The 12434-nt window shown below is 49.0% G+C and overlaps 1 long non-coding RNA gene across 1 annotated transcript; it reads right to left on the reverse strand.

The window, feature by feature from the left end:
- Positions 1–1583: 1583 nt before the first annotated feature.
- Positions 1584–7894, reverse strand: LOC126501230 (uncharacterized). The gene is made up of 3 exons (XR_007591588.1): positions 7832–7894; positions 7446–7536; positions 1584–1999 (listed from the first exon to the last, which is right to left on the reverse strand). It is a non-coding gene; the product is annotated as an uncharacterized lncRNA (long non-coding RNA).
- Positions 7895–12434: the final 4540 nt, after the last annotated feature.

Consider the following 12434-nt stretch of genomic DNA (forward strand, 5'->3'; position numbering starts at 1 on the left):
CTTCCCATACGGGGGTTTTTGCAAAAAGATTGGTGCTGGGATGCACTGGGCTCCCAGGTTGATGTCGTCTGATTGGCCATGACAGTCCTTTCCCACTTCAGGGTATGCGGGAGTAATTGCAGTTACTCCAGCTGGGAGTAAGTATGCTCGGGCTTTTCTCCTCAGGGGGGAAAACAATTCTTAACAGATGAATGAGTTTTTGGCATTCGTGTTTCTCTCCACTGCCTGGAGGGCCCTTCTGGAATAGAAGCCTCAGAGCAGTAAACATCTGACCATCCACTGGGCTCGTCTCGTGGGCCGGGGAGGGCAGGGCTGTCCTATGTGCCCGGGACGATGCTGGGAAGGTAACTTGGGATCCAGGTTGGGTACAGGGGTGAGGCAAGAGGGAAGTAGATGACAGTCCTCAAAAAGGGAAGCTCCTGTGTGTCAGCCCGTGTTTCCCCCTCCAAACCAGAGCTCCCCGCTCCCCCTAGGACTTATCCAGCTTGTCCCTTTTGTGATGGTGACAAAACCCTAGCCCTAGTTATGGCTCCTGGCTGTCCTACCTTTAGAAGATAGATGGTCAAAGAATTGCACAGCAGGGTGAACCAGAGGTGCTAATCCTGGTGCCTGCTGCAGTCCAGGGCTCTGGCACTGCAGCTCGTGTACCCGCTGTGGCCAAGCTCAAGTGTTGCCCTCTTCTCGTGGCTCTGGTTGGCACAGTATTTGGGTTTTTCTCTTTCTGAGCTATCAGAATCCATGTACTGCAGTACGAACTGGAGCTGGGGAGTTGGCCCTAACCAGCTTTGTGGCAGTAAAATCTAATCTTGTTAAATAAAGCCTTGAATAACGTACTCCTTGCCAATACTTTCCAGCTGCCCAAGGCGACACAGCTCTGTGACCTTTAGTCAGTTGCTTAGCCTCTCTGAATCTGTGCTCATAGCTATAGAAAATGAATATAATACAAGTTGCTTTCCTCCACCCAGGTTATTGTAGGGGATCAGAACTAATGATGTGTATTAAAGTCCTTGATCGATGACAGGTACAGCACCGCTGTAAGGGAATCATTGTAATCACACCGTCTATTGTAAAGGGACAAGAATAGCTATTTCTTAGCAAGGCTGTAGCAACATGACGAACTCTATTATGATGGATAAAGAAAAGAGCCCGTCTTCCCAGTGGAAGAGCGACCCCAGACTAAATAGGGAGATCAATAAATAACCCCAGAGGGGAACAATGTGGAGGATTTGATAATAAGGCCTACTCAGGTATCGTCAATAACAAGAGTGCTCTTCAGGGACAGTAAGGTGGCTCAGTGGGTAAAGGCTCGCGCCACCAAGCCTGGCAACCCGAGTTCTACCCCCAGGACCCACATGGTGGAAGAAAAAGAGTGACTTTTTCAAACCATTCTCTGATCTCCACATGTGCACACACTCATGTACACACACACATATACACACATGCACACACTCATACACACAGGCACACACATGCACAGCAAAAATTTTAAACTGTTCTTTATTCTCATTAGAAAGAGTTGTCAGAATCAAGAACAATTATTCTTCTCTTTCCTAACTCTGGGATCAAACATTATTTTAGTTTTTGAGATCTGGTCTCCTGTAGCTCAGGTCCCTGAACTTCCGGTCTCCCATCTCTCAAATGCTGAGCCTGCCGGTGTGCGTGACCACGCCCAGCTTCAAACGTCACCTATTTAATACCATCCAGCTGGAGAGTTGGTTTTGGTATCCATGTGGCAGTAGTGGGTCAAAGTGAGTCACCTCCCTGCACAGGCTCAGGAAGACGCGCAGGCAGGAACTATTACCGCCATGCTTTGGAACAAGAATCTTCTGTTTGTTTCTCATTCCGGTTGGGATTAGCCCTGGTTTGACCAATCAGAATGTTATGCTCTTCTGGGCAGGGTGATTGGTTTCCGACAGTAGACAGGAAGTCCGAACAGACCAATGAGAGCCAGTCCGACTGATTTGGCTGGCGCAGTTAGGAAGGGCAGTTTCTCTCTCTCCTGCAAAGTTGTCAAAGCAAACAGCAAATACTTAGAGATTTTTTTTTTTGAAACTTCTAAGAGCACAACTAACGTTGAAAGAAGCAGGGCTGAGAGAGAGGCAGTGACTCCCACTGACGTGGTGTGAGAGCTGGAGGGGACAGATGAGGCAAGCCAGGGGTCTTAGTTACTTTGGCCTGACAAAGTATCTGGCAAAAGCTGCCTAAGCAAGGAATGGTTTCTTTGGCCTCACAGTTTGAGGGTAGAGTCCGGCATGGCGGCAGGCGCTCATGGCTTCTAGTGATATTGCGTCTCCAGTCAGGAAGCCGAGAGTGATGGTGCTCGCTTTCTGTTCAGTCCGAGACCACAGCCCATGGCCTGATGCCACCCACAGTTAGGTGGGTCTCCTTATCTCCACTAGTGTAATCTAGATTATTCCCTACAGGCTAACCCCTCACAAAAAACGCCCAGGACTCATCTCCCACGTTGACAATATTCATTATCATATAAAATAATCAGGTTTAGGATTAGCTAGCTTGAATAATTTCAGCGTTTTCAGTGGGCCAGAGTACACAAGAGTTTCCTAGCTGGTTATCTGGTAACTAACCCCAAGACTGTGGCTGGAGGGAGGCCCCGAGCATAAGAGCCCTGCCGGTAAGCGGGACCTGTTGGCTCAGTCTTAAAATCCCACCTACCCAGGCAGCTAAGGTAGGAAGATTCCAAATTCAAGGACTTTCTGGGGGTACAGGGTGAATTTAAGATTAACCTTGGTAATTTAATCGGATTCTGACTCGAAATAAAAAGTCAGAAAAGAGCTAGAGATGTGGTAGTTTTGTGGTGCAGAATTTAGCTAGCATGCACGAAGTCCTGGGCTGCTGGGGATTGGCTAGCGGGAAGCCCTGGGCTGCTGGGGATTGGCTAGCGGGAAGCCCTGGGCTGCTGGGGATTGGTTAGCAGGAAGCCCTGGGCTGCTGGGGATTGGCTAGCGTGAAGCCCTGGGCTGCTGGGGATTGGCTAGCGTGAAGCCCTGGGCTGCTGGAGATTGGTTAGCGGGAAGCCCTGGGCTGCTGGGGATTGGTTAGCGGGAAGCCCTGGGCTGCTGGGGATTGGCTAGCGTGAAGCCCTGGGCTGCTTGGGGATTGGCTAGCGGGAAGCCCTGGGCTGCTGGGGATTGGTTAGCGGGAAGCCCTGGGCTGCTGGGGATTGGTTAGCGGGAAGCCCTGGGCTGCTGGGGATTGGCTAGCCTGAAGCCCTGGGCGGTTGGGGACGAGCACAATAGAGGAAGTGGTTGGAAGCGTGTGCTCTGGGTTGGTTGGTCTTTGTTTGAACTGTTTGCTCTCTAAGAGAATCAGTTGTTCAAGGTGTCAAAGCCTCGGAAAATTAAAAACCATGATGAACACATCCAGAATGGCTGTTCATTCTCTCGGAGGCCAGTCTGGGCTTGTTCACAGGGTAGCGGTGGAGCGTCCCAGCAGCAAGCGAGGACAAGCCTCCGGGTATGAACACTTTTTTTTGGCTTCTGTTGTTTATTGTTGGCCATTGTCCTGTGGGGTAAAGCATGTCACGTATCCAAGCACACAGTCGGGATGGGAGGGGGCTACACGGTGGGGATTGGAGTGTACCTCAGAAGGGTTCTTTGTCTGAAACCCATCACTGTAGAAACCTGCCTGTTAGCCCACTGGAGAAGTGCAGTCCCTGGTGCTGGCTGCAACCCAAGGACATCCCCCTCCCATCTTAGGGACTTCCATGCTGTGGCCTTGACTACATTGCAGAGAAGAATTTCAGGACGGATCAGTCTGAAACAGAATTGTGTTTATTCAATAAAGATGAGAGTAAAGGAGAGCAAAAAATTAGATTTAAAGGGAGCCAGAGAGGATGAGTGGACGCAGAGATTGTGACACACTTGCCTGTGTGATCCCAGCATGTGTGAAATTGAGGCAGGAAAATTATAAATCTAGGGTCAGCCTAGGCTATATAGCAAGACTCTGGCTCTAAAGAAGTAAACAGAATTTAAAAAGAAAAGGATGATAGTGTACACCTAAGGCAAGGCATAGGTTCAGCTCTCTCAAGAGTGATCCCGAATGGCTAACCAACATCTCTATATATGACCGTATGGATTTTGATACAATAAAGGACAAGATTTTAAACTGAGTTTAAAGATAAAGAAAAGTTAAAACAAATTAAGTTTGAAACAAAAGAGGGGCTAGAGATGTAGGTCAGTTAGTGATATGCTTGTTTAATGTATATGAAGCCCAGGATTCAAAGGCCAGAATTTTATCCCCGGCACGGCACAAACCAGGTCTGATAGCATATACCTGAAACCCCAGTCCTCCAAAAGCAGAGGCAAGAGAATCAGAAGTTCAAGACTGTTCTTGTCTATATCGTAGCAACTTTGAGACCAGCCTGAGACATCTGGCTGTCTTAAAATATGGATGAATTGGTTTCTCTCATCTTTACACATTGTGGGGTGTAAAGTGCTTGGTTAGGTTTAAAGTTGGGACAGGAGGGCTGATGGAGTGAGGTCATCGCGTGCACACATTCTGGCCTTAAGCAAGTATGGCTTCTTATAAAAGTCTTGTTTGACATCTCTCTCAGAGAAAGGCTTTGTCCCTGCAGGCTATCTTCTGTGATTTGTCGGTTGTGTTGATATTTTTGACTCTCAGCCAGGGAGACATGTAACCGAGAGCCTGGGACCAGGGCTCCTTTCTCTTTCCATGCCCCCTGTATCTTCTCTGCCCTGCCACGCACCAACAGCTTTCCGTGGCGGGGCTGCTGCAAGGGTGAGATGAAGCAAAGTGTGCCTCTTGCTGAATTCTCCTGTTGATAGAATTCCCCTAATCTTGTCCACATGACAAAGGTTTGGAAACCACGGCTGCCCTGGGATCGCCTAAGGGGACAAACTGTCCACAACTCTGCCTCCTCCTGTGCCTTTTGCTTTGCCTTTAAACTTAATAGCCTGGATGCTAAGGGGGTGCACGGAGTTAGCTGGACACTCATTTCAGCCGCGGATGTTTGTTTTGTGCCAAGACCTGTCCTAGAGGCTGGGGTTATGGAAGAAAGCAAAACAGGTAAAAAAGACAACCTTGACTTCCTACACGTGTATGAGGAACTATCAGTTAACAAAATATATGAATGTAGGGGAAAATGGACAGGGAAGGAGGGGATCAGTGACTAGGTTTAAAGAGTTTTTCAGGGCTAGCAAGGTAGTTCAGCAGGTGAAGCCCTTCCAGTGCATGCCTGACAACCTAGGTCAATGGAGGGAACCAACTGGGCCTTTGACCTCCACAGGCTTACAGTGTCATGTTTACACCACCCAAACAAACAATAAGCACATGATGTCAATAAAGTTTTTAAAATAATTATTAAAGAGCTCTTTACCCAAATGATGCAGCCTTGGGCCAGCGGTGAGTCTGAGGCCATGCCAGTGAGGAAGGTGATAGACCTAGGTATAAACCTGGAGACCACAGTACAAGTATTGACCTACTGTGAGTGTGTGGCCTAGACCTTAACCTTAGGATGGTGACGGGGCCAGCGCGTGCTTTTCCTGACAGCTGATGCTCTGACTGGGAAGCAGAATGGCTTGCCAATGGAAAACTAATGGGAATGCGGATGTGTGTTTGGGGCGAGAACGAGGTGGGTTCAGGTCAGGTATCCATGGATTCATCTTGGCCTGGACATAGGACAGAGGGCTCAGGTCAGAGCCTCTGATATGATTTATGAAGCAAACCTTATAAGGCCTCTAGGCCTCTGTTCTATTATCCAATAGCTGGGATGGACACTAAGACACCCTGCCATGTTCTGCCAAGGGTGGCAAGGATCACAAACCCTGCCTTCCTGAAGTATGGGGGGAGGGGGCTGGTGTGCAGATCCATTTCATGTATTTTATAACACAGTCTAATGCTGTAAGAGGGAGGCAACTGGGGTCTTGATTATCACAGGCCAATGTGGATAGGCTATGCAGCCTATGCCTATGGCTTGTTCTCCCTAGAGAAATCCATATATTTTATACTACATATACCCCGAGGGCAGGTGTTGCCTCATGAATTCCTGAGTGTTTATGTCTGTATGTGGTATGGTGTGTGTGTGTGTGTGTGTGTGTTTGGAGTGTGTATGTGGTATATGTATATATATATATATGTATATATATGTTTGGAGTTGTATGTGTCTGTGTGGTGTGATGTGTGTTGTATGTGTATGTGTGATACATATATTTATGTTTGGGGTATGTGTATGTGTTGTGTGTGTGTGTATATATATATATGTGTGTTTGGAGTTGTATATGTGTCTATATGTGTGGTGTGATGTGTGTGTGTTGTATGTGTGATACATATACGCATGTTTGGGGTATGTGTATGTGTTGTGTGTGGGTGTGGGTGTGTGTAGTGAGGTGCTGAGCAGAGGGGAGGTTTTCTGATCTGCAATATTTCCCGGAGCCATGTACCTGACAAGGTACACTGGTCTTTGTAAGGGAGCTTCTATCTGTGGTTTAGCGACTGTCAGTACCAAGGGGAAGCCCAGGATGGATGGCTCGCACATCTCATCAGGTCTTTGGCCTGCCCTAGCCCATAATCTGCACAGCTCCCAAGTTTCAGGGAATTCCCTCGAGGGTAGGGTGAGTAATGACCTGCTCTGGCACTGAGAACGGATAAAGCACTCAGGATGGGGGTGGGGAGGAGCTTGCCCCAGGTTTGAACCATGTCACCATGGGTAAGACCTGAAAAGGAGGCAAAATGTCTTGTTGTACAAATGGTCTAAGTGGGACAGGAGGCAGGACTCTGCGCCCCACAAATGATCTGAGGGGTTCCCTTCCTATATAGTTTTAATATGATAGGGTGGCTGCCAAGTGGTCATCGTGACCCCCTTGGGCAGGGGGAGCTGGCTTCCATTGTCACCCAGGGCACAGTGGGCTGGCAGGGCAGAGGGGGAGGGGCAGCCTGGGGGCTGCTGGGTAGACTCTTCCTGGGAGCTGCAGGCATCCCTTCTGCTGCATCTCACAGCTGGCTCCCACTGCTCTCTCCTTGTTTGGTTTACTAAATCTCTGTTTTGGTTCACTGTTTCACACCCCCTCTGACAGCCTGCTGTCCCCCCTCAAGGCCCTGGGACATCTGCCAGGCAGGGAAATCAAATGTGAAGTTAAACACAGCTCAGATCCTCATCATACTCCCATTGTCTCTGCCCTCCCCCGTCTGCTCTATCCTCAGAAATGCAGGATGCTCAGGCAGCCAGGAACCTCTCCAGAAAATTTTTATCTTGGAAATCCACCCCACAGTACAGTCTTGGATCTGTAGCTGAGCTTCATCAGCGGCTAGCGTTGTGTTGATCTTGTTTATCTAAGCCCAAGTCTGTATTTTTCTGAAGTAGATATCAAAAGTAAGCCCTTGTCTTAGTGACTGTTCTACTGCTGTGACAAAGCTCACTGACCAAGGCGACTTATAAACTAAGGCATTTAATCATGGGGCTTGCTCACGGTTTCAGAAGTCGAGTCCATGATCGTCATGGCAGAGGCGTGGCAGCAGGCAGGTAGACGTGGTGCTGGAGCAGTAGCTGAGCTCTTACATCTGCTTCACAAGGTGGAGAATGAGCAGGGCATGGGATTTTGAAACTCCAAAGTCCACCCCCAGTGATACACCTCCTCCAACAAGGCCACACCTCCCAATTCTTCCTAAACAGAAATAGTCCACCATCTGGGACCCAAACATTAGACTGTATTAGCCTATGGGGGCCATTCTCATTCCGACCGCTACAGCCTTTGACCTCATGCCCATTCAATCTAAACTGCATCAGTTTGGATACTAATGTGTACGGCGGCACTTGGAGATCACTGGACACCACGCTATCCTCACACCTAATCACCATTTAAAATGGAATCCAGATTCAAATTGCCCTCCTCTCAAAACCGTCTTCTGCCGCTGGCTTGGACTAATATCTGGAACTCAGAGGTCGCTGAGAAAAGGAAAAGTGAGTAGAATTCGAATCCGAAACTGAACCTTTGCTCTCAGACTCCTTGCAGAAGGCGCTGTTAGGTTTCTCAGCTCTTTAGGCCACCGTGTGAGGACAGAAGGCTTGGGCTGTGCCGCACTCAGTGCCCGATCAGCTGTGGTGACATCCTACGGTGTGACTATCTGCAGGAGTCTGTACCGATGTGCCCTTCTTATAAACATTCCCCTGCAGCTGCTCTGTCTTCTCGTTGATCTTTGCTGTGATGTGGGTACTTCTTTGCCATGGTGGACTCCCTCCTTCCCCAGGACCATCTTTTTCTCTACACCCCTTCCCTCAGGAGGTGAGGGGCCCTTCCTTTAGCGCCAGGGTGTGGTCCTTGCACCACTCTGGATACTCTGCTTCCTGGTTTCCCCACTTCCCTTGCAGTTCTCTGACTTTGGGTTACTCTGGTAACAGAGCTGGAGATGGTGTGTGTGTGTGCGTGTGTGTGTGTGTGTGTGTGTGTGTGTGTGAGAGAGAGAGAGAGAGAGAAAGAGAGAGAGATAGTGTGTGTGAGAGAGAGTATGAGAGTGTGTGTAAGAGAGAGTGTATATGTTTGTGTGAGAGTGTGTGTGTCAGAGAGTATGTGTGTGCATGAGAATGTGTGTGTGTGAGAGAGTGTTTGTGTGTAAGAGAGGGAGTGTGTATGTTTGTGTGAGAGAGTGTGTGTATCAGAGAGTATGTGTGTTCATGAGAGAGAATATGTGTGTATGTGTGTGTGTGTGTAAGAGAGAGAGGGGGAGAGAGAGAGAATAGATTCTGGTATAGAAAGTGGATTAGGCAAGTGTCCATAGGAGGCAAGAGTGAGGATCAGGGAGAGTGGGGTCAGTAAGAAAGTACCTTATTAATCTGGTTACTGCAGTGGGTAGCTCAGTTCTCTGCCTCCAGTACCCCATGACTGTTCCAGTGAGAGAAGAAAGCTGAGTGGTTACCGCTCAGAGACATACTCTGGATTTCAGGCTGTGTGGGGGCTGAGAGGGCTCCAGGGCAGTGTTGCTGTGCTGTGGAGAGCACTGAGCAGAGGAGCCACTGGCCCCAACTGTGGTGACACGGGTGTGCCAGGGCTCTGAGAGCATCTGTTGCAGCAATTTCACTTGTGTGTGTGTGTGCGCGCGCGCGTGGTGTGTATGTATAATTTGCTGTTGTTCTTTTGAGACACAGTTTCTCTGTGTAGCCCTGACTGTCCTGGAACTAGCTCTTGTAGACCAGGCTGGTCTCAAACTCACAGAGATCCGCCTGCCTCTGCCTTCCGAGCACTGGAATTAAAGGTGTGAGCCACCACTGCCTGGCAGCAATTTCACTCTTTTTTGCAGCTGACTTGTTAGCACTAATGACAGCATAATATATTTGCTGCTTCCTGTGCTCAGTCACTGACCTTGTGGCTCCCCAGGCATCTCATCGCCTGAAGACCCATCTCCCTGTGTAGATGACAACTGGCCTACGTGTTGAGCGATCTCTGGTGAGAGCTGGGGAATGGGGGCAAAGCTGCACCTGGGGAAGATACTTCTCTTTGTCTTTTCAGTTGGTTCTGCCCTCCCTAGTCTGGTAGTCTGAGAGGTTGAGTTCCTGGGTAAGAGACCCTCTGGGGCTGAGGATGACAATGTATTGGGAACTCTGCTGGATTTGTGTAGATGGACATCAGTGGACTTGGATGCGGATGTTAAAAAGCCTGGAGTCAAGCTGGGCATGGTGGTACACACCTTTCATCTCAACACTCAGGAGGCAGAGGCTGGTAAATCCCTGTGAGCTCCAGGCCAATACCAGTTCTAGGACAACCAGGGCTACATGGAGAGACTCCATATCATCAAACCAAAAACTTGAAGTGAATTGTCCTAAACTTCTTTTGGAAGACGGTCGCTTGCTTCTGTACAGATAACCAGAAAAATTTCAGGATAGGATCTTCTGCAAGGTGCTTCTCAATGGCTCTGGCCTTTTCTCACGAGATGTGGCAAGGAAAAGGCCTAGCTTTGGTTGGTCTCTGTGGCCAATGTCTGCAGTCTCTGCCACATGTTTGGCACATGGCATGCGGCACACGTGAGCTTCTGTCTTGGGGGAGATAAACAAAATACCTGTATTACTTACTTTTCTGCTGCTATGATCAAAACGCCGCAACCAAAAAAATTTAAGGAAGAGAGCTTATTTTGACTTACAACTCCGGAGGGAGAAGAGTCTGCCATGGAAGTACGGAGGCATGGCAGCAAGCAACGGGCATAGCAGCAGGAGCAGGGAGCGGGCGGCTTACATCTGAAACTGCCCCAGCCGGACACGATAAGGCTTTATGCTTTCAAATCCTGCCTCCACTGACATATTTTCTCTAACAAGGCTGCACCATGTAAATCTCCCCAAATGGCACACCAGCTGGGGATGAAGTGTTTGAACGTCCACCATTGTGTGGGGCCCTTCTCATTCAACCACAATGCCCAAGGGGAGAAAAGAGTCAGAAAGGACAATTCAAAGGGTAATCTCTGCTCCTGGGGACTGGGCAGTGCCACCACACAGAGCAGAACAACACCTCCAGGCCTTTGCTCTGGGGACCCCTTTTAGTGTAGACAGTTTTCCCCAAGCCCTTTGGTTGAGCCTTTTAGGCTCACGGCTGCTCAGAAACAAGATAGCCTTAGCCTGTCCCAGCCACCAAGGACCTGATGCATCAACTCCAGGTCCCTGTACCTACCCCATGGTGGCATGTTATATCTGAACCCTTCTAGGCCTCTGGGGCCCAAGAAGCTTTACACCCTCAGACAGTGCCACCAAATTTTGTCATCCTGCCATACAGACTCCTTCCCCGCCTGAGATGTCACCTCCAGGAATCCACGGGATGGAGAACTAGAATCCCCAATGACCTTTTCTTCCAAGAGCGTTTGTGTGTGGTGATGGCTTAGGCCTGGTTGCTGAGTCCAGTCTACCGGGCGTGGGTCCTGGGGTGCAAAATGACAGGTGACCTAACCGGAGTGAGAGGCTCGGATTCAGGACTCCCCTGGCCAAGTCACTACATACACATGATGGAACCGGAAAGAGCTTGAAATGCTACGGCAGGTATGTTTTCTATTTTATCTCTTTTTTTTTTTGATCCTATTCTGATCTTTATTTTTATTTATTTATTTATTTATTTATTTATTTATTTATTTATTTTTTATTAAAAATTTCCACCTTCTCCAATTTCCTTCCCCTCCCCCTACTCCCTTTCCCTCTCCCTCTCCAGTCCAAAGAGCAGTCAGGGTTCCCTGCTCTGTGGGAAGTCCAAGGTCCTCCCCCCTCCATCCAGGTCTAGGAAGGTGAGGATCCAAACAGACTAGTCTCCCACAAAGCCAGTTCATGGAGTATAATCAAAACCCAGTGTCATTGTCCTTGGCTTCTCAGTCAGCCCTCCTTGTCCACCACGTTCAGAGAGTCCGGTTTGATGTAGTCACCTGCTACATCAGTCCCAGTCCAGCTGGCCTTGGTGAGCTCCCATTAGATCAGCCCGCCGTCTCAGTGGGTGGGTGCACCCCTCGTGGTCCTGACTTCCTTGCTCGTGTTCTCCCTCCTTCTGCTCCTCATTTGGACCTTGGGAGCTCTTGTCTCTTTGTTTTTAAACCAAATTGTTTCTCTTATCCATTCCTCTCTTTTTCTGTGGATTATATGGTGGGACCTATGCTCACTCATTCTCAGACAACGCTGTTTACACGGGGCTTCCCCTGTCCTTAGTAATGGGGTGATCATGTGACTCAGGCCTTGCTAAAGAGCCCTCCTTACAGTATTCACCGGCACCACTAAATGAGAAAGATGTCCGTCTCTGTCATGATGGTCACCAGGGACCCCATGAGCCCGGAGATGCTGAAGGCCATCTTCGCTACACCCTGGGGGAGAGCGAGGCTGCTGGAGGAAGACAGAAGTGAAGGGAGAGTGTTGGAGATGGATTGGGTCTTTATTTCTTACCCTTATGGGTCTCTTTCCTTAAGGGTTTGCCTTGGGTTGTAGACACTAATAGATAAATAGATTCCAATTGGCAGCCATGTCCCTGGACTCTCAAGCAACCTAAGGAGACCAAAGCCACATCTGTGCCACCCTCTGTGGTCTATCTTCATTCAGGAAATTGGGGTCCCATTGCCCCCTTAAGTTGCATACAAGTACATGGACTGAATAGCATCCCCCCCCAAATTCATATATTGGAATCCTAGCCCCCAAGCTGATGGCATTAGAAAGTCTGAGAGAGTGATTCGTTCACAAGAGCTCTGTAAATGGAGCTAGTGTTGTTTAAAAGGGACTTCCTCCGAGGCCCCCTCCTCTTTTTCTACCATGTGAGGGTACTGCATTAAGATGGCAGCTGCAGCCAGGCAGTGGTGGCACATGCCTTTAATCCCAGCACTCGGGAGGCAGAGGCAGGTGGATCTCTGTGAGGTCAGGGTCAGCCTCGTCTACAAGAGCTAGTTCTAGGACAGCCAGGGCTACACACAGGAAACCCTGTCTCTAACAACAACAACAACAAAGACGACAGCTA

The sequence above is a fragment of the Alexandromys fortis genome, unplaced genomic scaffold (assembly GCF_014885135.2).
Source record: "Alexandromys fortis isolate MF-2015 unplaced genomic scaffold, M_Fortis_MF-2015_v1.1 scaffold_44, whole genome shotgun sequence".
In the NCBI taxonomy this organism is placed as follows: Eukaryota; Metazoa; Chordata; class Mammalia; order Rodentia; family Cricetidae; genus Alexandromys; species Alexandromys fortis.